Raw genomic sequence first — 25000 nt, 5'->3', positions numbered from 1 at the left:
TGATCTGTGATGGAGCGAGTTTCTAGGACCAAACTGACTTTATCTTTGACTGTTCTTTAGATAATCTATTCTGGAGCAACATTACATGTGCGACTTGCCGCTAATCAAAAGAAGCACCGTGGGTGCCATCAGGTAAGAGGTTTTTCTCTTGATCTTGTCCAGCAGCCACAGACCGCTGTCCTGGCTAATGGACTGGGACATGCACTTTGATTTGCACAAACCTTAAATTATCTCTCAGATGAAGCCTTTTACCATGCAATGCTAATCTTTATCAACTACTGGATGAACAGTTTTCTAACAGTATAAGTTTTGCAATTTTTTTTTTTCACACTTTTTCCAAGTAACAGATACAGCAATCTTTTTACTAGCCACTTTTCATCAACATTTCAAACTGTCCCAGCTGTGATATCGTGGAAATGTTGGTAAATTTGTGGAATGAAAGGTTATAAGATATCAATTTACCATTGTGTATGATTGCAGATTTGCACTGCAGCTTTGGAGCATGTTTTCGCCATCGTTCACGATTTCATATGCTTTATTCTGCACAACAAGCCGCAGCCATGACTGTGTAATGGTTAGCACTCTGGACTTTGAATCCTGTGATCTGAGTTCAAATCTCAGTGGAACCTGGGCACACATTTCGATTTTTCCATCTGCACTCAGATCGACGATGCCCAATGTTTATGATGAAACAAGCAATTTAAAATCCACATAATATAAGACAAAAAAAGAGTTCAAGGATTCATGGAATACCATGGTCAAAGCTGTCAATCAAGTAGGATTAGCAAAAATTAAAATTGTTTATGTCACTCATTGTCAATGTCATACCAAGCAATCTCATTTTTCACATAACACTCTTTCCAAGTGGGTGAATCTGACAAGGATTTGAAGCCAAAATGGCTTCAGGAAGTGTTTTTGATTTTTCTCTAAGCCATCTTTTCTTGTGTTTTCCAGAATTTCCTAAAGTGCCTTATAAACATTTTTGGTGGTGTTTTTCTAAAAATTCTTTTCGGCGTCTTTTGAATGTGTTTTGTGGCTTTTTTTGTAGCACACAAAAGTCAATCAGGACCCTTTATAGGGTCTTTTGAACCTTACCGTTGACTTGTATTATAGGTATGGAGCTGTTCAAAGTGAAAAACAGCTGAAGATTGATATGGTAATTTCAGTTAACCGCTGGACATTTTTGGAAACTTGAGATGGTTAATAGACGCTCCAAAGCCTGATCAAATGAACATCAAGTGTTTTTTACTTGGAAATGATTATGTTCAGTCTTCTCAGCATTTTTGGATTATTTTTAAAGATGTTTTTGGAGCTGACTGACTCCAAATCCACATTATGAAGAGGGAAAAGCTTTAAACTGTGAATGGTTCCCATGGATGATGAATTTAAATCAGATTTTTGCATTTTAATGAGACCTTGTATTTTCTTTTCTTTTTCTGAGATGTCTTCCAGAGGGTTGATCACTGAGCTTGATCATGGAGCTATTAGAAAACGTGTGTGAAACTCATAACAGCTTGACGTCTGAGTAGTCGTAGCCGAGTGGTTAAGGCGATGGACTAGAAAGCCATTGGGGTCTCACCACGCAGGTTCAAATCATGCCGACTACGTCTATGTTTCATTAACTTTTTGACCTTTTACCTTTGTTGTTCAATTTGCATGTTTACTAGTCTATTCCCCATGACAGTGATATGTGATGGAGCGAGTTTCTAGGACCAAACTGACTTTATCTTTGACTGTTCTTTAGATAATCTATTCTGGAGCAAAATTACATGTGCGACTTGCCGCTAATCAAAAGAAGCACCGTGGGTGCCATCAGGTAAGAGGTTTTTCTCTTGATCTTGTCCAGCAGCCACAGACCGCTGTCCTGGCTAATGGACTGGGACATGCACTTTGATTTGCACAAACCTTAAATTATCTCTCAGATGAAGCCTTTTACCATGCAATGCTAATCTTTATCAACTACTGGATGAACAGTTTTCTAACAGTATAAGTTTTGCAATTTATTTTTTTCACACTTTTTCCAAGTAACAGATACAGCAATCTTTTTACTAGCCACTTTTCATCAACATTTCAAACTGTCCTAGCTGTGATATCGTGGAAATGTTGGTAAATTTGTGGAATGAAAGGTTATAAGATATCAATTTACCATTGTGTATGATTGCAGATTTGCACTGCAGCTTTGGAGCCTGTTTTCGCCATCGTTCACAATTTCATATGCTTTATTCAGCACAACAAGCCGCAGCCATGACTGTGTAATGGTTGGTTCCATGGTGTAATCGTTAGCACTCTGGACTTTGAATCCTGTGATCTGAATTCAAATCTCAGTGGAACCTGGGCACACATTTCGATTTTTCCATCTGCACTCAGATCGACGATGCCCAATGTTTATGATGAAACAAGCAATTTAAAATCCACATAATAAAAGACAAAAAAAGAGTTCAAGGATTCATGGAATACCATGGTCAAAGCTGTCAATCAAGTAGGATTAGCAAAAATTAAAATTGTCTATGTCACTCATTGTCTATGTCATACCAAGCAATCTCATACTCTGTGACTTGAGTCAATATTCACATAACACTCTTTCCAAGTGGGTGAATCTGACAAGGATTTGAAGCCAAAATGGCTTCAGGAAGTGTTTTTGATTTTTCTCTAAGCCATCTTTTCTTGTGTTTTCCAGAATTTCCTAAAGTGCCTTATAAACATTTTTGGTGGTGTTTTTCTAAAAATTCTTTTCGGCGTCTTTTGAATGTGTTTTGTGGCTTTTTTTGTAGCACACAAAAGTCAATCAGGACCCTTTATAGGGTCTTTCGAACCTTACCCTTGACTTGTATTATAGGTATGGAGCTGTTCAAAGTGAAAAACAGCTGAAGATTGATATGGTAATTTCAGTTAACCGCTGGACATTTTTGGAAACTTGAGATGGTTAATAGATGCTCCAAAGCCTGATCAAATGAACATCAAGTCTTTTTTACTTGGAAATGATTATGTTCAGTCTTCTCAGCATTTTTGGATTATTTTTAAAGATGTTTTTGGAGCTGACTGACTCCAAATCCACATTATGAAGAGGGAAAAGCTTTAAACTGTGAATGGTTCCCATTGATGATGACTTTAAATCAGATTTTTGCATTTTACTGAGACCTTGTATTTTCTTTTCATTTTCTGAGATGTCTTCCAGAGGGTTGATCACTGAGCTTGATCATGGTGCTATTAGAAAACATGTGTGAAACTCATAACAGCTTGACGTCCGAGTAGTCGTGGCCGAGTGGTTAAGGCGATGGACTTGAAATCCATTGGTGTCTCCCCGCGCAGGTTCAAATCCTGCCGACTACGTCTATGTTTCAATAACTTTTTGACCTTTTATCTTTGTTGTTCAATTTGCATGTTTACTAGTCTATTCCCCATGACAGTGATCTGTGATGGAGCGAGTTTCTAGGACCAAACTGACTTTATCTTTGACTGTTCTTTAGATAATCTATTCTGGAGCAACATTACATGTGCGACTTGCCGCTAATCAAAAGAAGCACTGTGGGTGCCATCAGGTAAGAGGTTTTTCTCTTGATCTTGTCCAGCAGCCACAGACCGCTGTCCTGGCTAATGGACTGGGACATGCACTTTGATTTGCACAAACCTTAAATTATCTCTCAGATGAAGCCTTTTACCATGCAATGCTAATCTCTATCAACTACTGGATGAACAATTTTCTAACAGTATAAGTTTTGCAATTTATTTTTTTCACACTTTTTCCAAGTAACAGATACAGCAATCTTTTTACTAGCCACTTTTCATCAACATTTCAAACTGTCCTAGCTGTGATATCGTGGAAATGTTGGTAAATTTGTGGAATGAAAGGTTATAAGATATCAATTTACCATTGTGTATGATTGCAGATTTGCACTGCAGCTTTGGAGCCTGTTTTCGCCATCGTTCACGATTTCATATGCTTTATTCAGCACAACAAGCCGCAGCCAAGAATGTGTCATGGTTGGTTCCATGGTGTAATGGTTAGCACTCTGGACTTTGAATCCAGTGATCTGAGTTGAAATCTCAGTAGAACCTGGGCACACATTTAGATTTTTCCATCTGCACTCAGATCGACGATGCCCAATGTTTATGATGAAACAAGCAATTTAAAATCCACATAATAAAAGACAAAAAAAGAGTTCAAGGATTCATGGAATACCATGGTCAAAGCTGTCAATCAAGTAGGATTAGCAAAAATTAAAATTGTCTATGTCACTCATTGTCTATGTCATACCAAGCAATCTCATACTCTGTGACTTGAGTCAATATTCACATAACACCCTTTCCAAGTGGTTGAATCTGACAAGGATTTGAAGCCAAAATGGCTTCAGGAAGTGTTTTTGATTTTTCTCTAAGCCATCTTTTCTTGTGTTTTCCAGAATTTCCTAAAGTGCCTTATAAACATTTTTGGTGGTGTTTTTCTAAAAATTCTTTTCGGCGTCTTTTGAATGTGTTTTGTGGCTTTTTTTGTAGCACACAAAAGTCAATCAGGACCCTTTATAGGGTCTTTCGAACCTTACCGTTGACTTGTATTATAGGTATGGAGCTGTTCAAAGTGAAAAACAGCTGAAGATTGATATGGTAATTTCAGTTAACGGCTGGACATTTTTGGAAACTTGAGATGGTTAATAGACGCTCCAAAGCCTGATCAAATGAACATCAAGTCTTTTTTACTTGGAAATGATTATGTTCAGTCTTCTCAGCATTTTTGGATTATTTTTAAAGATGTTTTTGGAGCTGACTTACTCCAAATCCACATTATGAAGAGGGAAAAGCTTTAAACTGTGAATGGTTCCCATTGATGATGACTTTAAATCAGATTTTTGCATTTTACTGAGACCTTGTATTTTCTTTTCATTTTCTGAGATGTCTTCCAGAGGGTTGATCACTGAGCTTGATCATGGTGCTATTAGAAAACATGTGTGAAACTCATAACAGCTTGACGTCCGAGTAGTCGTGGCCGAGTGGTTAAGGCGATGGACTAGAAATCCGTTGGGGTCTCCCCGCGCAGTTTCAAATCCTGCTGACTACGTCTATGTTTCAAAAACTTTTTGACCTTTTATCTTTGTTGTTCAATTTGCATGTTTACTAGTCTATTCCCCATGACAGTGATCTGTGATGGAGCGAGTTTCTAGGACCAAACTGACTTTATCTTTGACTGTTCTTTAGATAATCTATTCTGGAGCAACATTACATGTGCGACTTGCCGCTAATCAAAAGAAGCACCGTGGGTGCCATCAGGTAAGAGGTTTTTCTCTTGATCTTGTCCAGCAGCCACAGACCGCTGTCCTGGCTAATGGACTGGGACATGCACTTTGATTTGCACAAACCTTAAATTATCTCTCAGATGAAGCCTTTTACCATGCAATGCTAATCTTTATCGACTACTGGATGAACAGTTTTCTAACAGTATAAGTTTTGCAATTTATGTTTTTCACACTTTTTCCAAGTAACAGATACAGCAATCTTTTTACTAGCCACTTTTCATCAACATTTCAAACTGTCCTAGCTGTGATATCGTGGAAATGTTGGTAAATTTGTGGAATGAAAGGTTATAAGATATCAATTTACCATTGTGTATGATTGCAGATTTGCACTGCAGCTTTGGAGCCTGTTTTCGCCATCGTTCACAATTTCATATGCTTTATTCAGCACAACAAGCCGCAGCCATGACTGTATTATGGTTGGCTCCATGGTGTAATGGTTAGCACTCTGGACTTTGAATCCTGTGATCTGAGTTCAAATCTCAGTGGAACCTGGGCACACATTTCGATTTTTCCATCTGCACTCAGATCGACGATACCCAATGTTTATGATGAAACAAGCAATTTAAAATCCACATAATAAAAGACAAAAAAAGAGTTCAAGGATTCATGGAATACCGTGGTCAAAGCTGTCAATCAAGTAGGATTAGCAAAAATTAAAATTGTCTATGTCACTCATTGTCTATGTCATACCAAGCAATCTCATACTCTGTGACTTGAGTCAATATTCACATAACACTCTTTCCAAGTGGGTGAATCTGACAAGGATTTGAAGCCAAAATGGCTTCAGGAAGTGTTTTTGATTTTTCTCTAAGCCATCTTTTCTTGTGTTTTCCAGAATTTCCTAAAGTACCTTATAAACATTTTTGGTGGTGTTTTTCTAAAAATTCTTTTCGGCATCTTTTGAATGTGTTTTGTGGCTTTTTTTGTAGCACATAAAAGTCAATCAGGACCCTTTATACGGTCTTTCGAACCTTACCGTTGACTTGTATTATAGGTATGGAGCTGTTCAAAGTGAAAAACAGCTGAAGATTGATATGGTAATTTCAGTTAACCGCTGGACATTTTTGGAAACTTGAGATGGTTAATAGACGCTCCAAAGCCTGATCAAATGAACATCAAGTCTTTTTTACTTGGAAATGATTATGTTCAGTCTTCTCAGCATTTTTGGATTATTTTTAAGGATGTTTTTGGAGCTGACTGACTCCAAATCCACATTATGAAGAGGGAAAAGCTTTAAACTGTGAATGGTTCCCATTGATGATGACTTTAAATCCGATTTTTGCATTTTACTGAGACCTTGTATTTTCTTTTCATTTTCTGAGATGTCTTCCAGTGGGTTGATCACTGAGCTTGATCATGGTGCTATTAGAAAACATGTGTGAAACTCATAAAAGCTTGACGTCTGAGTAAGTCGTGGCCGAGTGGTTAAGGCGATGTACTAGAAATCCATTGGGGTCTCCCCGCGCAGGTTCAAATTCTGCCTACTACGTCTATGTTTCACTAACTTTTTGACCTTTTATCTTTGTTGTTCAATTTGCGTGTTTACTAGTCTATTCCCCATGACAGTGATCTGTGATGGAGCGAGTTTCTAGGACCAAACTGACTTTATCTTTGACTGTTCTTTAGATAATCTATTCTGGAGCAACATTACATGTGCGACTTGCCGCTAATCAAAAGAAGCACCGTGGGTGCCATCAGGTAAGAGGTTTTTCTCTTGATCTTGTCCAGCAGCCACAGACCGCTGTCCTGGCTAATGGACTGGGACATGCACTTTGATTTGCACAAACCTTAAATTATCTCTCAGATGAAGCCTTTTACCATGCAATGCTAATCTTTATCAACTACTGGATGAACAGTTTTCTAACAGTATAAGTTTTGCAATTTATTTTTTTCACACTTTTTCCAAGTAACAGATACAGCAATCTTTTTACTAGCCACTTTTCATCAACATTTCAAACTGTCCTAGCTGTGATATCGTGGAAATGTTGGTAAATTTGTGGAATGAAAGGTTATAAGATATCAATTTACCATTGTGTATGATTGCAGATTTGCACTGCAGCTTTGGAGCCTGTTTTCGCCATCGTTCACGATTTCATATGCTTTATTCAGCACAACAAGCCGCAGCCATGACTGTGTAATGGTTGGTTCCATGGTGTAATGGTTAGCACTCTGGACTTTGAATCCTGTGATCTGAATTCAAATCTCAGTGGAACCTGGGCACACATTTCAATTTTTCCATCTGCACTCAGATCGACGATGCCCAATGTTTATGATGAAACAAGCAATTTTAAATCCACATAATAAAAGACAAAAAAAGAGTTCAAGGATTCATGGAATACCATGGTCAAAGCTGTCAATCAAGTAGGATTAGCAAAAATTAAAATTGTCTATGTCACTCATTGTCTATGTCATACCAAGCAATCTCATACTCTGTGACTTGAGTCAATATTCACATAACACTCTTTCCAAGTGGGTGAATCTGACAAGGATTTGAAGCCAAAATGGCTTCAGGAAGTGTTTTTGATTTTTCTCTAAGCCATCTTTTCTTGTGTTTTCCAGAATTTCCTAAAGTGCCTTATAAACATTTTTGGTGGTGTTTTTCTAAAAATTCTTTTCGGCGTCTTTTGAATGTGTTTTGTGGCTTTTTTTGTAGCACACAAAAGTCAATCAGGACCCTTTATAGGGTCTTTCGAACCTTACCGTTGACTTGTATTATAGGTATGGAGCTGTTCAAAGTGAAAAACAGCTGAAGATTGATATGGTAATTTCAGTTAACCGCTGGACATTTTTGGAAACTTGAGATGGTTAATAGACGCTCCACAGCCTGATCAAATGAACATCAAGTCTTTTTTACTTGGAAATGATTATGTTCAGTCTTCTCAGCATTTTTGGATTATTTTTAAGTATGTTTTTGGAGCTGACTGACTCCAAATCCACATTATGAAGAGGGAAAAGCTTTAAACTGTGAATGGTTCCCATTGATGATGACTAGTGTTGAGCATTCCGATACCGCAAGTATCGGGTATCGGCCGATACTTGCTGTATCGGAATTCCGATACCTACTTCCGATATTTTTTCAATATCGGAATTCGGCATCGGAATCGGAAGTTCCAAGTTGATTGACAGCCTGACGTCATCATGATGCGCGGTGTGTGCGCATCATGATGCGCCGTCATTTCGGGCCTTCCGGGGGTCTCTGCCGGCCTGCCGTGGGGCTGTGTGGACTGCCCGGGTTCTGTACCGGCCTGCCGGGGGGCTGTGCCGGCCTGCCGGTGGTCTGTGCACCCTGTGGGGGTCTGTACCGGCCTGCCGGGGGGCTGTGCCGGCCTGCCGGTGGTCTGTGCACCCTGTGGGGGTCTGTACCGGCCTGCCGGGGGGCTGTGCCGGCCTGCCGGTGGTCTGTGCACCCTGTGAGGGTCTGTACCGGCCTGCCGGGGGTCTGTGCCGGCCTGCCGAGGGGCTGTGCTGATGTCCGGGGGTCTGTGCAAGCATCGTCCAATGGGACTACAAGTCCCATCTGGCGATGCCTGCTACCATGACAGTGATTGACACATTAGCCAATGATGGGACAGTAGTAGTCCCATCATCCGGCTAATGTGTTAAATGTTAAAAAAAAAAAAAAAAAAATACTACATACATACATACTACATGCATGCTACATACATACTACATGCTACATACATACATGCTACATACATACTACATATATACTACATGCATGCTACATACATACTACATGCTACATACATACTACATGCTACATACATACTACATATATACTACATGCATGCTACATACATACTACATGCTACATACATACTACATGCATGCTACATACATACTACATGCATGCTACATACATACTACATGCTACATACTACATGCTACATACATACTACATATATACTACATGCATTCTACATACATACTACATGCTACATACATACTACATATATACTACATGCATGCTACATACATACTACATATATACTACATGCATGCTACATACATACTACATGCTACATACATACTACATGCATGCTACATACATACTACATGCATGCTACATACATACTACATGCTACATACATACTACATGCTACATACATACTACATATATACTACATGCATGCTACATACATACTACATGCTACATACATACTACATATGTACTACATGCATGCTACACACATACTACATGCTACATACATACTACATGCATGCTACATACATACTACATGCTACATACATACTACATGCTACATACATACTACATGCTACATACATACTACATATATACTACATGCATGCTACATACATACTACATGCTACATACATACTACATATATACTACATGCATGCTACATACATACTACATGCTACATATATACTACATGCTACATACATACTACATATATACTACATACATGCTACATACATACTGCATGCTACATACATACTACATGCATGCTACTTGCATGCTACATACATACTACATACATACTACATACATACTACATGCATGCTACATGCATGCTACATGCTACATACATACTACATACATACTACATGCTACATACATGCTACATACATACTACATACATACTACATGCTACATACATACTACATATATACTACATGCATGCTACATACATACTAATGCTACATACATACCACATACATACTACATACATGCTACATATATACTACATATATACTACATGCATGCTACATACATACTACATATATACTACATGCTACATATATACTACATGCTACATGCATGCTACATACATACTACATACATACTACATGCTACATACATACAACATATATACTACATACATACAATACATTCATACAATACATACATAGACATACAGTACATATAACATAGAGTAACATACTTACCAATACTTGTCACATTGTTCCCTGAAGCCATTGTCTTTTCCGGAATAAATATTAACATAACAAACCACAAAAATACTCACCCACGATCCGAAGCAGTCCACGAGTGTGTCCCACGACGATCTTGGGTAGAGAACTGCAGCATCAGATGATGCTGCCGTTCTCTACGGGCTGCAGGAATCCAATGACGGAAGGTAGGTATCCTTCCGCACTGTATTCCTCCGCCACTTAAAAAAAAAAAAGTCCCTAGTCTCACTTTATGCCATTGCTGCGTGGGAAATTCCCACACAGCAATGGCATAAAGTGAGACTAGGGACTTTTTTTTTTTAAGTGGCGGAGTCATGGTTGGTTCCATGGTGTAATCGTTAGCACTCTGGACTTTGAATCCAGTGATCTGAGTTCAAATCTCAGTGGAACCTGGGCATACATTTCTATTTTTCCATGTGCACTCAGATCGACGATGCCCAATGTTTATGATGAAACATGCAATTTAAAATCCACATAATAAAAGACAAAAAAAGGGTTCAAGGATTCATGGAATACCATGATCAAAGCTGTCAATCAAGTAGGATTAGCAAAAATTAAAATTGTCTATATCACTCATTGTCTATGTCATACCAAGCAATCTCATACTCTGTGACTTGAGTCAATATTCACATAACACTCTTTCCAAGTGGGTGAATCTGACAAGGATTTGAAGCCAAAATGGCTTCAGGAAGTTTTTTTTTAATTTTTCTCTAAGCCTTCTTTTCTTGTGTTTTCCAGAATTTCCTAAAGTGCCTTATAAACATTTTTGGTGGTGTTTTTCTAAATATTCTTTTCGGCGTCTTTTGAATGTGTTTTGTGGCTTTTTTTGTAGGACACAAAAGTCAATCAGGACCCTTTATAGGGTCTTTCGAACCTTACCGTTGACTTGTAGTATAGGTATGGAGCTATTCAAAGTGAAAAACAGCTGAAGATTGATATGGTAATTTCAGTTAACCGCTGGACATTTTTGGAAACTTGAGATGGTTAATAGACGCTCCAAAGCCTGATCAAATGAACATCAAGTCTTTTTTACTTGGAAATGATTATGTTCAGTCTTCTTAGCATTTTCGTATTATTTTTAAGGATGTTTTTGGAGCTGACTGACTCCAAATCCACATTATGAAGAGGGAAAAGCATTAAACTGTGAATGGTTCCCATTGATGATGACTTTAAATCAGATTTTTGCATTTTACTGAGACCTTGTATTTTCTTTTCTTTTTCTGAGATGTCTTCCAGAGGGTTGATCACTGAGCTTGATCATGGTGCTATTAGAAAACGTGTGTGAAACTCATAACAGCATGACGTCTGAGTAGTCGTGGCCGAGTGGTTAAGGCGATGGGCTAGAAATCTTTTGGGGTCTCCCCGCGCAGGTGCAAATCCTGCCGATTACGTCTATGTTTAAAATAACTTTTTGACCTTTTATCTTTGTTGTTCAATTTGCATGTTTACTAGTCTATTCCCCATGACAGTGATTTGTGATGGAGCGAGTTTCTAGGACCAAACTGACTTTATATTTGACTGTTCTTTAGATAATCTATTCTGGAGCAACATTACATGTGCGACTTGCCGCTAATCAAAAGAAGCATCGTGGGTGCCATCAGGTAAGAGGTTTTTCTCTTGATCTTGTCCAGCAGCCACAGACCGCTGTCCTGGCTAACGGACTGGGACATGCACTTTGATTTGCACAAACCTTAAATTATCTCTCAGATGAAGCCTTTTACCATGCAATGCTAATCTTTATCGACTACTGGATGAACAGTTTTCTAACAGTATAAGTTTTGCAATTTATTTTTTTCACACTTTTTCCAAGTAACAGATACAGCAATCTTTTTACTAGCCACTTTTCATCAACATTTCAAAGTGTCCTAGCTGTGATATCGTGGAAATGTTGGTAAATTTGTGGAATGAAAGGTTATAAGATATCAATTTACCATTGTGTATGATTGCAGATTTGCACTGCAGCTTTGGAGCCTGTTTTCACCATCGTTCATGATTTCATATGCTTTATTCAGCACAACAAGCCGCAGCCATGACTACTTCATGGCTGGTTCCATGGTGTAATGGTTAGCACTCTGGACTTTGAATCCGGTGATCTGAGTTCAAATCTCAGTGGAACCTGGGTACACATTTCGATTTTTCCATCTGCACTCAGATCGACGATGCCCAATGTTTATGATGAAACAAGCAATTTAAAATCCACATAATAAAAGACAAAAAAAGAGTTCAAGGATTCATGGAATACCATCGTCAAAGCAGTAGGATAAGGATCAAGTAGTATTAGCAAAAATTAAAATTGTCTATGTCATACCAAACAATCTCATACTCTGTGAATAGAGTCAATATGCACATAACACTCTTTCCAAGTGGGTTAATCTGACAAGTATTTGAAGCCAAAATGGCTGCAGGAAGTGTTTTCGATTTTTCTCTAAGCCATCTTTTCTTGTGTTTTCCAGAATTTCCTAAAGTGCCTTATAAACATTTTTGGTGATGTTTTTCTAAAAATTCTTTTCGGCGTCTTTTGAATGTGTTTTGTGCCTTTTTTTGTAGCACACAAAAGTCAATCAGGACCCTTTATACGGTCTTTCGAACCTTACCGTTGACTTGTATTATAGGTATGGAGCTGTTCAAAGTGAAAAACAGCTGAAGATTGATATGGTAATTTCAGTTAACCGCTGGACATTTTTGGAAACTTGAGATGGTTAATAGACGCTCCAAAGCCTGATCAAATGAACATCAAGTCTTTTTTACTTGGAAATGATTATGTTCAGTCTTCTCAGCATTTTTGGATTATTTTTAAGGATGTTTTTGGAGCTGACTGACTCCAAATCCACATTATGAAGAGGGAAAAGCTTTAAACTGTGAATGGTTCCCATTGATGATGACTTTAAATCCGATTTTTGCATTTTACTGAGACCTTGTATTTTCTTTTCATTTTCTGAGATGTCTTCCAGTGGGTTGATCACTGAGCTTGATCATGGTGCTATTAGAAAACATGTGTGAAACTCATAAAAGCTTGACGTCTGAGTAAGTCGTGGCCGAGTGGTTAAGGCGATGTACTAGAAATCCATTGGGGTCTCCCCGCGCAGGTTCAAATTCTGCCGACTACGTCTATGTTTCACTAACTTTTTGACCTTTTATCTTTGTTGTTCAATTTGCGTGTTTACTAGTCTATTCCCCATGACAGTGATCTGTGATGGAGCGAGTTTCTAGGACCAAACTGACTTTATCTTTGACTGTTCTTTAGATAATCTATTCTGGAGCAACATTACATGTGCGACTTGCCGCTAATCAAAAGAAGCACTGTGGGTGCCATCAGGTAAGAGGTTTTTCTCTTCATCTTGTCCAGCAGCCACAGACCGCTGTCCTGGCTAATGGACTGGGACATGCACTTTGATTTGCACAAACCTTAAATTATCTCTCAAATGAAGCCTTTTACCATGCAATGCTAATCTTTATCAACTACTGGATGAACAGTTTTCTAACAGTATAAGTTTTGCAATTTATTTTTTTCACAATTTTTCCAAGTAACAGATACAGCAATCTTTTTACTAGCCACTTTTCATCAACATTTCAAACTGTTCTAGCTGTGATATCGTGGAAATGTTGGTAAATTTGTGGAATGAAAGGTTATAAGATATCAATTTACCATTGTGTATGATTGCAGATTTGCACTGCAGCTTTGGAGCCTGTTTTCGCCATCGTTCACGATTTCATATGCTTTATTCAGCACAACAAGCCGTAGCCATGACTGTGTAATGGTTGGTTCCATGGTGTAATGGTTAGCACTCTGGACTTTGAAACCAGTGATCTGAGTTCAAATCTCAGTGGAACCTGGGCACACATTTCTATTTTTCCATGTGCACTCAGATCGACGATGCCCAATGTTTATGATGAAACATGCAATTTAAAATCCACATAATAAAAGACAAAAAAAGGGTTCAAGGATTCATGGAATACCATGATCAAAGCTGTCAATCAAGTAGGATTAGCAAAAATTAAAATTGTCTATATCACTCATTGTCTATGTCATACCAAGCAATCTCATACTCTGTGACTTGAGTCAATATTCACATAACACTCTTTCCAAGTGGGTGAATCTGACAAGGATTTGAAGCCAAAATGGCTTCAGGAAGTTTTTTTTTAATTTTTCTCTAAGCCTTCTTTTCTTGTGTTTTCCAGAATTTCCTAAAGTGCCTTATAAACATTTTTGGTGGTGTTTTTCTAAATATTCTTTTCGGCGTCTTTTGAATGTGTTTTGTGGCTTTTTTTGTAGGACACAAAAGTCAATCAGGACCCTTTATAGGGTCTTTCGAACCTTACCGTTGACTTGTAGTATAGGTATGGAGCTGTTCAAAGTGAAAAACAGCTGAAGATTGATATGGTAATTTCAGTTAACCGCTGGACATTTTTGGAAACTTGAGATGGTTAATAGACGCTCCAAAGCCTGATCAAATGAACATCAAGTCTTTTTTACTTGGAAATGATTATGTTCAGTCTTCTTAGCATTTTCGTATTATTTTTAAGGATGTTTTTGGAGCTGACTGACTCCAAATCCACATTATGAAGAGGGAAAAGCATTAAACTGTGAATGGTTCCCATTGATGATGACTTTAAATCAGATTTTTGCATTTTACTGAGACCTTGTATTTTCTTTTCTTTTTCTGAGATGTCTTCCAGAGGGTTGATCACTGAGCTTGATCATGGTGCTATTAGAAAACGTGTGTGAAACTCATAACAGCTTGACGTCTGAGTAGTCGTGGCCGAGTGGTTAAGGCGATGGGCTAGAAATCTTTTGGGGTCTCCCCGCGCAGGTGCAAATCCTGCCGATTACGTCTATGTTTAAAATAACTTTTTGACCTTTTATCTTTGTTGTTCAATTTGCATGTTTACTAGTCTATTCCCCATGACAGTGATCTGTGATGGAGCGAGTTTCTAGGACCAAACTGACTTTATATTTGACTGTTCTTTAGATAATCTATTCTGGAGCAACATTACATGTGCGACTTGCCGCTAATCAAAAGAAGCATCGTGGGTGCCATCAGGTAAGAGGTTTTTCTCTTGATCTTGTCCAGCAGCCACAGACCGCTGTCCTGGCTAACGGACTGGGACATGCACTTTGATTTGCACAAACCTTAAATTATCTCTCAGATGAAGCCTTTTACCATGCAATGCTAATCTTTATCGACTACTGGATGAACAGTTTTCTAACAGTATAAGTTTTGCAATTTATTTTTTTCACACTTTTTCCAAGTAACAGATACAGCAATCTTTTTACTAGCCACTTTTCATCAACATTTCAAAGTGTCCTAGCTGTGATATCGTGGAAATGTTGGTAAATTTGTGGAATGAAAGGTTATAAGATATCAATTTACCATTGTGTATGATTGCAGATTTGCACTGCAGCTTTGGAGCCTGTTTTCGCCATCGTTCATGATTTCATATGCTTTATTCAGCACAACAAGCCGCAGCCATGACTACTTCATGGCTGGTTCCATGGTGTAATGGTTAGCACTCTGGACTTTGAATCCGGTGATCTGAGTTCAAATTTCAGTGGAACCTGGGCACACATTTCGATTTTTCCATCTGCACTCAGATCGACGATGCCCAATGTTTATGATGAAACAAGCAATTTAAAATCCACATAATAAAAGACAAAAAAAGAGTTCAAGGATTCATGGAATACCATCGTCAAAGCAGTAGGATAAGGATCAAGTAGTATTAGCAAAAATTAAAATTGTCTATGTCATACCAAACAATCTCATACTCTGTGAATAGAGTCAATATGCACATAACACTCTTTCCAAGTGGGTTAATCTGACAAGTATTTGAAGCCAAAATGGCTGCAGGAAGTGTTTTCGATTTTTCTCTAAGCCATCTTTTCTTGTGTTTTCCAGAATTTCCTAAAGTGCCTTATAAACATTTTTGGTGGTGTTTTTCTAAAAATTCTTTTCGGCGTCTTTTGAATGTGTTTTGTGCCTTTTTTTGTAGCACACAAAAGTCAATCAGGACCCTTTATACGGTCTTTCGAACCTTACCGTTGACTTGTATTATAGGTATGGAGCTGTTCAAAGTGAAAAACAGCTGAAGATTGATATGGTAATTTCAGTTAACCGCTGGACATTTTTGGAAGCTTGAGATGGTTAATAGACGCTCCAAAGCTTGATCAAATGAACATCAAGTCTTTTTTACTTGGAAATGATTATGTTCAGTCTTCTCAGCATTTTTGGATTATTTTTAAGGATGTTTTTGGAGCTGACTGACTCCAAATCCACATTATGAAGAGGGAAAAGCTTTAAACTGTGAATGGTTCCCATTGATGATGACTTTAAATCCGATTTTTGCATTTTACTGAGACCTTGTATTTTCTTTTCATTTTCTGAGATGTCTTCCAGTGGGTTGATCACTGAGCTTGATCATGGTGCTATTAGAAAACATGTGTGAAACTCATAAAAGCTTGACGTCTGAGTAAGTCGTGGCCGATTGGTTAAGGCGATGTACTAGAAATCCATTGGGGTCTCCCCGCGCAGGTTCAAATTCTGCCGACTACGTCTATGTTTCACTAACTTTTTGACCTTTTATCTTTGTTGTTCAATTTGCGTGTTTACTAGTCTATTCCCCATGACAGTGATCTGTGATGGAGCGAGTTTCTAGGACCAAACTGACTTTATCTTTGACTGTTCTTTAGATAATCTATTCTGGAGCAACATTACATGTGCGACTTGCCGCTAATCAAAAGAAGCACCGTGGGTGCCATCAGGTAAGAGGTTTTTCTCTTGATCTTGTCCAGCAGCCACAGACGGCTGTCCTGGCTAATGGACTGGGACATGCACTTTGATTTGTACAAACCTTAAATTATCTCTCAGATGAAGCCTTTTACCATGCAATGCTAATCTTTATCGACTACTGGATGAACAGTTTTCTAACAGTATAATTTTTGCAATTTATGTTTTTCACACTTTTTCCAAGTAACAGATACAGCAATCTTTTTAATAGCCACTTTTCATCAACATTTCAAACTGCGCTAACTGTGATATCGTGGAAATGTTGGTAAATTTGTGGAATGAAAGGTTATAAGATATCAATTTATCATTGTGTATGATTGCAGATTTGCACTGCAGCTTTGGAGCCTGTTTTCGCCATCGTTCACGATTTCATATGCTTTATTCAGCACAACAAGCCGCAGCAATGACTGAGTCATGGTTGGTTCCATGGTGTAATGGTTAGCACTCTGCACTTTGAATCCAGTGATCTGAGTTCAAATCTCAGTGGAACCTGGGCACACATTTCAATTTTTCCATGTGCACTCAGATCGACGATGCAGAATGTTTATGATGAAACAAGCAATTTAAAATCCACATAATAAAAGACAAAAAAAGAGTTCAAGGATTCATGGAATACCATGATCAAAGCTGTCAATCAAGTAGGATTAGCAAAAATTAAAATTGTCTATATCACTCATTGTCTATGTCATACTCTGTGACTTGAGTCAATATTCACATAACACTCTTTCCAAGTTGCTGAATCTGACAAGGATTTGAAGCCAAAATGGCTTCAGGAAGTGTTTTTGATTTTTCTCTAAGCCATCTTTTCTTGTGTTTTCCAGAATTTCCTAAAGTGCCTTATAAACATTTTTGGTGGTGTTTTTCTAAATATTCTTTTCGGCGTCTTTTGAATGTGTTTTGTGGCTTTTTTTGTAGCACACAAAAGTCAATCAGGACCCTTTATAGGGTCTTTCGACAATTACCCTTGACTTGTATTATAGGTATGGAGCCGTTCAAAGTGAAAAACAGCTGAAGATTGATATGGTAATTTCAGTTAACTGCTGGACATTTTTGGAAACTTCAGATGGTTAATAGACGCTCCAAAGCCTGATCAAATGAACATCAAGTCTTTTTTACTTGGAAATGATTATGTTCAGTCTTCTCAGCATTTTCGGATTATTTTTAAGGATGTTTTTGGAGCTGACTGACTCCAAATCCACATTATGAAGAGGGAAAAGCTTTAAACTGTGAATGGTTCCCATTGATGATGACTTTAAATCAGATTTTTGTATTTTACTGAGACCTTGTATTTTCTTTTCATTTTCTGAGATGTCTTCCAGAGGGTTGATCACTGAGCGTGATCATGGTGCAATAACTTGGTGCAATAGTTTTCTAATAAGAAAACATGTGTGAAGCTCATAACAGCTTGACATCCGAGTAGTCGTGGACTAGTGGTTAAGGCGATGGACTTGAAATCCATTGGGGTCTCCCCGCGCAGGTTCAAATCCTGCCGTCTATGATTCCATAACTTTTTGACCTTTTATCTTTTTTGTTCAATTTGCATATTTACTAGTCTATTCCCCATGACAGTGATATGTGATGGAGCGAGTTTCTAGGACCAAACTGACTTTATCTTTGACTGTTCTTTAGATAATCTATTCTGGAGCAACATTACATGTGCGACTTGTCGCCAATCAAAAGAAACACCGTGGGTGCCATCAGGTAAGAGGTTTTTCTCTTGATCTTGTCCAGCAGCCACAGACCGCTGTCCTGGCTAATGGACTGGGACATGCACTTTGATTTGCACAAACCTAAAATTATCTCTCAGATGAAGCCTTTTACCATGCAATGCTAATCTTTATCAACTACTGGATGAACAGTTTTCTAACAGTACAAGCAATTTAAAATACACATAATAAAAGACAAAAAAAGAGTTCAAGGATTCATGGAATACCATGGTCAAAGCTGTCAATCAAGTAGGATTAGCAAAAATTAAAATTGTCTATGTCACTCATTGTCTATGTCATACCAAGCAATCTCATACTCTGTGACTTGAGTCAATATTCACATAACACTCTTTCCAAGTGGGTGAATCTGACAAGGTTTTGAAACCAAAATGGCTTCAGGAAGTGTTTTTGATTTTTCTCTAAGCCATCTTTTCTTGTGTTTTCCAGAATTTCCTAAAGTGCCTTATAAACATTTTTGGTGGTGTTTTTCTAAAAATTCTTTCCGGCGTCTTTTGAATGTGTTTTGTGGCTTTTTTTGTAGCACACAAAAGTCAATCAGGACCCTTTATAGGGTCTTTCGAACCTAACCGTTGACTTGTATTATAGGTATGGAGCTGTTCAAAGTGAAAAACAGCTGAAGATTGATATGGTAATTTCAGTTAACCGCTGGACATTTTTGGAAACTTGAGATGGTTAATAGACGCTCCAAAGCCTGATCAAATGAACATCAAGTCTTTTTTACTTGGAAATGATTATGTTCAGTCTTCTCAGCATTTTTGGATTATTTTTAAAGATGTTTTTGGAGCTGACTGACTCCAAATCCACATTATGAAGAGGGAAAAGCTTTAAACTGTGAATAGTTCCCATTGATGATGACTTTAAATCAGATTTTTGCATTTTACTGAGACCTTGTATTTTCTTTTCATTTTCTGAGATGTCTTCCAGAGGGTTGATCACTGAGCTTGATCATGGTGCTATTAGAAAACATGTGTGAAACTCATAACAGCTTGACGTCCGAGTAGTCGTGGCCGAGTGGTTAAGGCGATGGACTTGAAATCCTTTGGGGTCTCCCCGCGCAGGTTCAAATCCTGCTGTCTATGTTTCAATAACTTTTTGACCTTTTATCTTTGTTGTTCAATTTGCATCTTTACTAGTCTATTCCCCATGACAGTGATCTGTGATGGAGCGAGTTTCTAGGACCAAACTGACTTTATCTTTGACTGTTCTTTAGATAATCTATTCTGGAGCAACATTACATGTGCGACTTGCCGCTAATCAAAAGAAGCACCGTGGGTGCCATCAGGTAAGAGGTTTTTCTCTTGATCTTGTCCAGCAGCCAAAGACCGCTGTCCTGGCTAATGGACTGGGACATGCACTTTGATTTGCACAAACCTTAAATTATCTCTCAGATGAAGCCTTTTACCATGCAATGCTAATCTTTATCGACTACTGGATGAACAGTTTTCTAACAGTATAAGTTTTGCAATTTATTTTTTTCACACTTTTTCCAAGTAACAGACACAGCAATCTTTTTACTAGCCACTTTTCATCAACATTTCAAACTGTCCTAGCTGTGATATCGTGGAAATGTTGGTAAATTTGTGGAATGAAAGGTTATAAGATATCAATTTACCATTGTGTATGATTGCAGATTTGCACTGCAGCTTTGGAGCCTGTTTTCGCCATCGTTCACGATTTCATATGCTTTATTCAGCACAACAAGCCGCAGCCATGACTGTGTAATGGTTGGTTCCATGGTGTAATGGTTAGCACTCTGGACTTTGAATCCAGTGATCTGAGGTCAAATCTCAGTGGAACCAGGGCACACAATTCGATTTTTCCATCTGCACTCAGATCGACGATGCCCAATGTTTATGATGAAACAAGCAATTTAAAATCCACATAATAAAAGACAAAAAAAGAGTTCAAGGATTCATGGTCAAAGCTGTCAATCAAGAATGATTAGCAAAAATTAAAATTGTCTATATCACTCATTGTCTATGTCATACCAAGCAATCTCATACTCTGTGACTTGAGTCAATATTCACATAACACTCCTTCCAAGTGGGTGAATCTGACAAGGATTTGAAGCCAAAATGGCTTCAGGAAGTGTTTTTGATTTTTCTCTAAGCCATCTTTTCTTGTGTTTTCCAGAATTTCCTAAAGTGCCTTATAAACATTTTTGTGGTGTTTTTCTAAAAATTATTTTTGGCGTCTTTTGAATGTGTTTTGTGGCTTTTTTTGTAGCACACAAAAGTCAATCAGGACCCTTTATAGGGTCTTTCGAACCTTACCGTTGACTTGTATTATAGGTATGGAGCAGTTCAAAGTTGAAAACAGCTGAAGATTGATATGGTAATTTCAGTTAACCGCTGGACATTTTTGGAAACTTGAGATGGTTAATAGACGCTCCAAAGCCTGATCAAATGAACATCAAGTCTTTTTTACTTGGAAATGATTATGTTCAGTCTTCTCAGCATTTTTGGATTATTTTTAAGGATGTTTTTGGAGCTGACTGACTCCAAATCCACATTATGAAGAGGGAAAAGCTTTAAACTGTGAATGGTTCCCATTGATGATGACTTTAAATCAGATTTTTGCATTTTACTGAGACCTTGTATTTTCTTTTCATTTTCTGAGATGTCTTCCAGAGGGTTGATCACTGAGCTTGATCATGGTGATATTAGAAAACATGTGTGAAACTCATAACAGTTTGACGTCCGAGTAGTCGTGGCCGAGTGGTTAAGGCGATGGACTAGAAATCCATTGGCGTCTCCCCGCGCAGCTTCAAATCCTGCCGACTACGTCTATGTTTAAAAACTTTTTGACCTTTTATCTTTGTTGTTCAATTTGCATGTTTACTAGTCTATTCCCCATGACAGTGATCTGTGATGGAGCGAGTTTCTAGGACCAAACTGACTTTATCTTTGACTGTTCTTTAGATAATCTATTCTGTAGCAACATTACATGTGCGACTTGCCGCTAATCAAAAGAAGCACCGTGGGTGCCATCAGGTAAGAGGTTTTTCTCTTGATCTTGTCCAGCAGCCACAGACCGCTGTCCTGGCTAATGGACTGGGACATGCACTTTGATTTGCACAAACCTTAAATTATCTCTCAGATGAAGCCTTTTACCATGCAATGCTAATCTTTATCGACTACTGGATGAACAGTTTTCTAACAGTATAAGTTTTGCAATTTATTTTTTTCACACTTTTTCCAAGTAACAGATACAGCAATCTTTTTACTAGCCACTTTTCATCAACATTTCAAACTGCGCTAGCTGTGATATCGTGGAAATGTTGGTAAATTTGTGGAATGAAAGGTTATAAGATATCAATTTACCATTGTGTATGATTGCAGATTTGCACTGCAGCTTTGGAGCCTGTTTTCGCCATCGTTCACGATTTCATATGCTTTATTCAGCAAAACAAGCCGCAGCCATGACTGTGTAATGGTTGGTTCCATGGTGTAATGGTTAGCACTCTGGACTTTGGATCCTGTTATCTGAATTCAAATCTCAGTGGAACCTGGGCACACATTTCAATTTTTCCATCTGCACTCAGATCGACGATGCCCAATGTCAATGATGAAACAAGCAATTTAAAATCCACATAATAAAAGACAAAAAAAGAGTTCAAGGATTCATGGAATACCATGGTCAAAGCTGTCAATCAAGTAGGATTAGCAAAAATTAAAATTGTCTGTCACTCATTGTCTATGTCATACGAAGCAATCTCATACTCTGTGACTTGAGTCAATATTCACATAACACTCTTTCCAAGTGGGTGAATCTGACAAGGATTTGAAGCCAAAATGGCTTCAGGAAGTGTTTTTGATTTTTCTCTAAGCCATCTTTTCTTGTGTTTTCCAGAATTTCCTAAAGTGCCTTATAAACATTTTTGGTGGTGTTTTTCTAAAAATTCTTTTCGGCGTCTTTTGAATGTGTTTTGTGGCTTTTTTTGTAGCACACAAAAGTCAATCAGGACCCTTTATAGGGTCTTTCGAACCTTACCGTTGACTTGTATTATAGGTATGGAGCTGTTCAAAGTGAAAAACATCTGAAGATTGATATGGTAATTTCAGTTAACCGCTGGACATTTTTGGAAACTTGAGATGGTTAATAGACGCTCCAAAGCCTGATCAAATGAACATCAAGTCTTTTTTACTTGGAAATGATTATGTTCAGTCTTCTCAGCATTTTTGGATTATTTTTAAAGATGTTTTTGGAGCTGACTGACTCCAAATCCACATTATGAATAGGGAAAAGCTTTAAACTGTGAATAGTTCCCATTGATGATGACTTTAAATCAGATTTTTGCATTTTACTGAGACCTTGTATTTTCTTTTCATTTTCTGAGATGTCTTCCAGAGGGTTGATCACTGAGCTTGATCATGGTGCTATTAGAAAACATGTGTGAAACTCATAACAGCTTGACGTCCGAGTAGTCGTGGCCGAGTGGTTAAGGCAATGGACTTGAAATCCATTGGGGTCTCCCCGCGCAGGTTCAAATCCTGCTGTCTATGTTTCAATAACTTTTTGACCTTTTATCTTTGTTGTTCAATTTGCATCTTTACTAGTCTATTCCCCATGACAGTGATCTGTGATGGAGCGAGTTTCTAGGACCAAACTGACTTTATCTTTGACTGTTCTTTAGATAATCTATTCTGGAGCAACATTACATGTGCGACTTGCCGCTAATCAAAAGAAGCACCGTGGGTGCCATCAGGTAAGAGGTTTTTCTCTTGATCTTGTCCAGCAGCCAAAGACCGCTGTCCTGGCTAATGGACTGGGACATGCACTTTGATTTGCACAAACCTTAAATTATCTCTTAGATGAAGCCTTTTACCATGCAATGCTAATCTTTATCAACTACTGGATGAACAGTTTTCTAACAGTATAAGTTTTGCAATTTATTTTTTTCACACTTTTTCCAAGTAACAGACACAGCAATCTTTTTACTAGCCACTTTTCATCAACATTTCAAACTGTCCTAGCTGTGATATCGTGGAAATGTTGGTAAATTTGTGGAATGAAAGGTTATAAGATATCAATTTACCATTGTGTATGATTGCAGATTTGCACTGCAGCTTTGGAGCCTGTTTTCGCCATCGTTCACGATTTCATATGCTTTATTCAGCACAACAAGCCGCAGCCATGACTGTGTAATGGTTGGTTCCATGGTGTAATGGTTAGCACTCTGGACTTTGAATCCAGTGATCTGAGGTCAAATCTCAGTGGAACCAGTGCACACAATTCGATTTTTCCATCTGCACTCAGATCGACGATGCCCAATGTTTATGATGAAACAAGCAATTTAAAATCCACATAATAAAAGACAAAAAAAGAGTTCAAGGATTCATGGTCAAAGCTGTCAATCAAGAATGATTAGCAAAAATTAAAATTGTCTATATCACTCATTGTCTATGTCATACCAAGCAATCTCATACTCTGTGACTTGAGTCAATATTCACATAACACTCCTTCCAAGTGGGTGAATCTGACAAGGATTTGAAGCCAAAATGGCTTCAGGAAGTGTTTTTGATTTTTCTCTAAGCCATCTTTTCTTGTGTTTTCCAGAATTTCCTAAAGTGCCTTATAAACATTTTTGTGGTGTTTTTCTAAAAATTATTTTTGGCGTCTTTTGAATGTGTTTTGTGGCTTTTTTTGTAGCACACAAAAGTCAATCAGGACCCTTTATAGGGTCTTTCGAACCTTACCGTTGATTTGTATTATAGGTATGGAGCTGTTCAAAGTTGAAAACAGCTGAAGATTGATATGGTAATTTCAGTTAACCGCTGGACATTTTTGGAAACTTGAGATGGTTAATAGATGCTCCAAAGCCTGATCAAATGAACATCAAGTCTATTTTACTTGGAAATGATTATTTTCAGTCTTCTCAGCATTTTCGGATTATTTTTAAGGATGTTTTTGGAGCTGACTGACTCCAAATCCACATTATGAAGAGGGAAAAGCTTTAAACTGTGAATGGTTCCCATTGATGATGACTTTAAATCAGATTTTTGCATTTTACTGAGACCTTGTATTTTCGTTTCATTTTCTGAGATGTCTTCCAGAGGGTTGATCACTGAGCGTGATCATGGTGCTATTAGAAAACATGTGTGAAGCTCATAACAGGTTGACGTCCGACTAGTCGTGGCCGAGTGGTTAAGGCGATGGACTTGAAATCCATTGGGGTCTCCCTGCGCAGGTTCAAATCCTGCCGACTATGTCTATGTTTCAATAACTTTTTGACCTTTTATCTTTGTTGTTCAATTTGCATGTTTAC

At 38.0% G+C, this 25000-nt stretch overlaps 16 non-coding genes across 16 annotated transcripts; all 16 read left to right on the top strand.

Moving 5' to 3' along the window:
• The first annotated feature begins 3248 nt into the window (after window positions 1-3248).
• Window positions 3249-3330, top strand: TRNAS-UGA (transfer RNA serine (anticodon UGA)). Its single transcript has one exon. It is a non-coding gene; the product is annotated as a tRNA-Ser (tRNA).
• A 654-nt stretch (window positions 3331-3984) lies between these two features.
• TRNAQ-UUG (transfer RNA glutamine (anticodon UUG)) lies at window positions 3985-4056 on the top strand. Its single transcript has one exon. It is a non-coding gene; the product is annotated as a tRNA-Gln (tRNA).
• Window positions 4057-4971: 915 nt separating this feature from the next.
• On the top strand, window positions 4972-5053 carry TRNAS-AGA (transfer RNA serine (anticodon AGA)). The gene has a single exon. It is a non-coding gene; the product is annotated as a tRNA-Ser (tRNA).
• A 654-nt stretch (window positions 5054-5707) lies between these two features.
• TRNAQ-UUG (transfer RNA glutamine (anticodon UUG)) lies at window positions 5708-5779 on the top strand. Its single transcript has one exon. It is a non-coding gene; the product is annotated as a tRNA-Gln (tRNA).
• Window positions 5780-10543: 4764 nt separating this feature from the next.
• On the top strand, window positions 10544-10615 carry TRNAQ-UUG (transfer RNA glutamine (anticodon UUG)). The gene has a single exon. It is a non-coding gene; the product is annotated as a tRNA-Gln (tRNA).
• Window positions 10616-12269: 1654 nt separating this feature from the next.
• Window positions 12270-12341, top strand: TRNAQ-UUG (transfer RNA glutamine (anticodon UUG)). The gene has a single exon. It is a non-coding gene; the product is annotated as a tRNA-Gln (tRNA).
• A 1643-nt stretch (window positions 12342-13984) lies between these two features.
• Window positions 13985-14056, top strand: TRNAQ-UUG (transfer RNA glutamine (anticodon UUG)). Its single transcript has one exon. It is a non-coding gene; the product is annotated as a tRNA-Gln (tRNA).
• A 1654-nt stretch (window positions 14057-15710) lies between these two features.
• On the top strand, window positions 15711-15782 carry TRNAQ-UUG (transfer RNA glutamine (anticodon UUG)). Its single transcript has one exon. It is a non-coding gene; the product is annotated as a tRNA-Gln (tRNA).
• A 1643-nt stretch (window positions 15783-17425) lies between these two features.
• TRNAQ-UUG (transfer RNA glutamine (anticodon UUG)) lies at window positions 17426-17497 on the top strand. Its single transcript has one exon. It is a non-coding gene; the product is annotated as a tRNA-Gln (tRNA).
• A 924-nt stretch (window positions 17498-18421) lies between these two features.
• Window positions 18422-18503, top strand: TRNAS-UGA (transfer RNA serine (anticodon UGA)). Its single transcript has one exon. It is a non-coding gene; the product is annotated as a tRNA-Ser (tRNA).
• Window positions 18504-19729: 1226 nt separating this feature from the next.
• Window positions 19730-19811, top strand: TRNAS-UGA (transfer RNA serine (anticodon UGA)). The gene has a single exon. It is a non-coding gene; the product is annotated as a tRNA-Ser (tRNA).
• Window positions 19812-20459: 648 nt separating this feature from the next.
• TRNAQ-UUG (transfer RNA glutamine (anticodon UUG)) lies at window positions 20460-20531 on the top strand. Its single transcript has one exon. It is a non-coding gene; the product is annotated as a tRNA-Gln (tRNA).
• A 904-nt stretch (window positions 20532-21435) lies between these two features.
• On the top strand, window positions 21436-21517 carry TRNAS-AGA (transfer RNA serine (anticodon AGA)). The gene has a single exon. It is a non-coding gene; the product is annotated as a tRNA-Ser (tRNA).
• A 1638-nt stretch (window positions 21518-23155) lies between these two features.
• TRNAS-UGA (transfer RNA serine (anticodon UGA)) lies at window positions 23156-23237 on the top strand. Its single transcript has one exon. It is a non-coding gene; the product is annotated as a tRNA-Ser (tRNA).
• Window positions 23238-23885: 648 nt separating this feature from the next.
• TRNAQ-UUG (transfer RNA glutamine (anticodon UUG)) lies at window positions 23886-23957 on the top strand. The gene has a single exon. It is a non-coding gene; the product is annotated as a tRNA-Gln (tRNA).
• A 904-nt stretch (window positions 23958-24861) lies between these two features.
• On the top strand, window positions 24862-24943 carry TRNAS-UGA (transfer RNA serine (anticodon UGA)). The gene has a single exon. It is a non-coding gene; the product is annotated as a tRNA-Ser (tRNA).
• The last annotated feature ends 57 nt before the right edge of the window (window positions 24944-25000 follow it).

Source organism: Dendrobates tinctorius, unplaced genomic scaffold (assembly GCF_039654945.1).
Source record: "Dendrobates tinctorius isolate UK_male_01 unplaced genomic scaffold, ASM3965494v1 ptg000462l, whole genome shotgun sequence".
NCBI lineage: Eukaryota > Metazoa > Chordata > Amphibia > Anura > Dendrobatidae > Dendrobates > Dendrobates tinctorius.
Note: the sequence above shows the minus strand (reverse complement) of the source record. Positions and strands in the feature narration are given on the sequence as shown.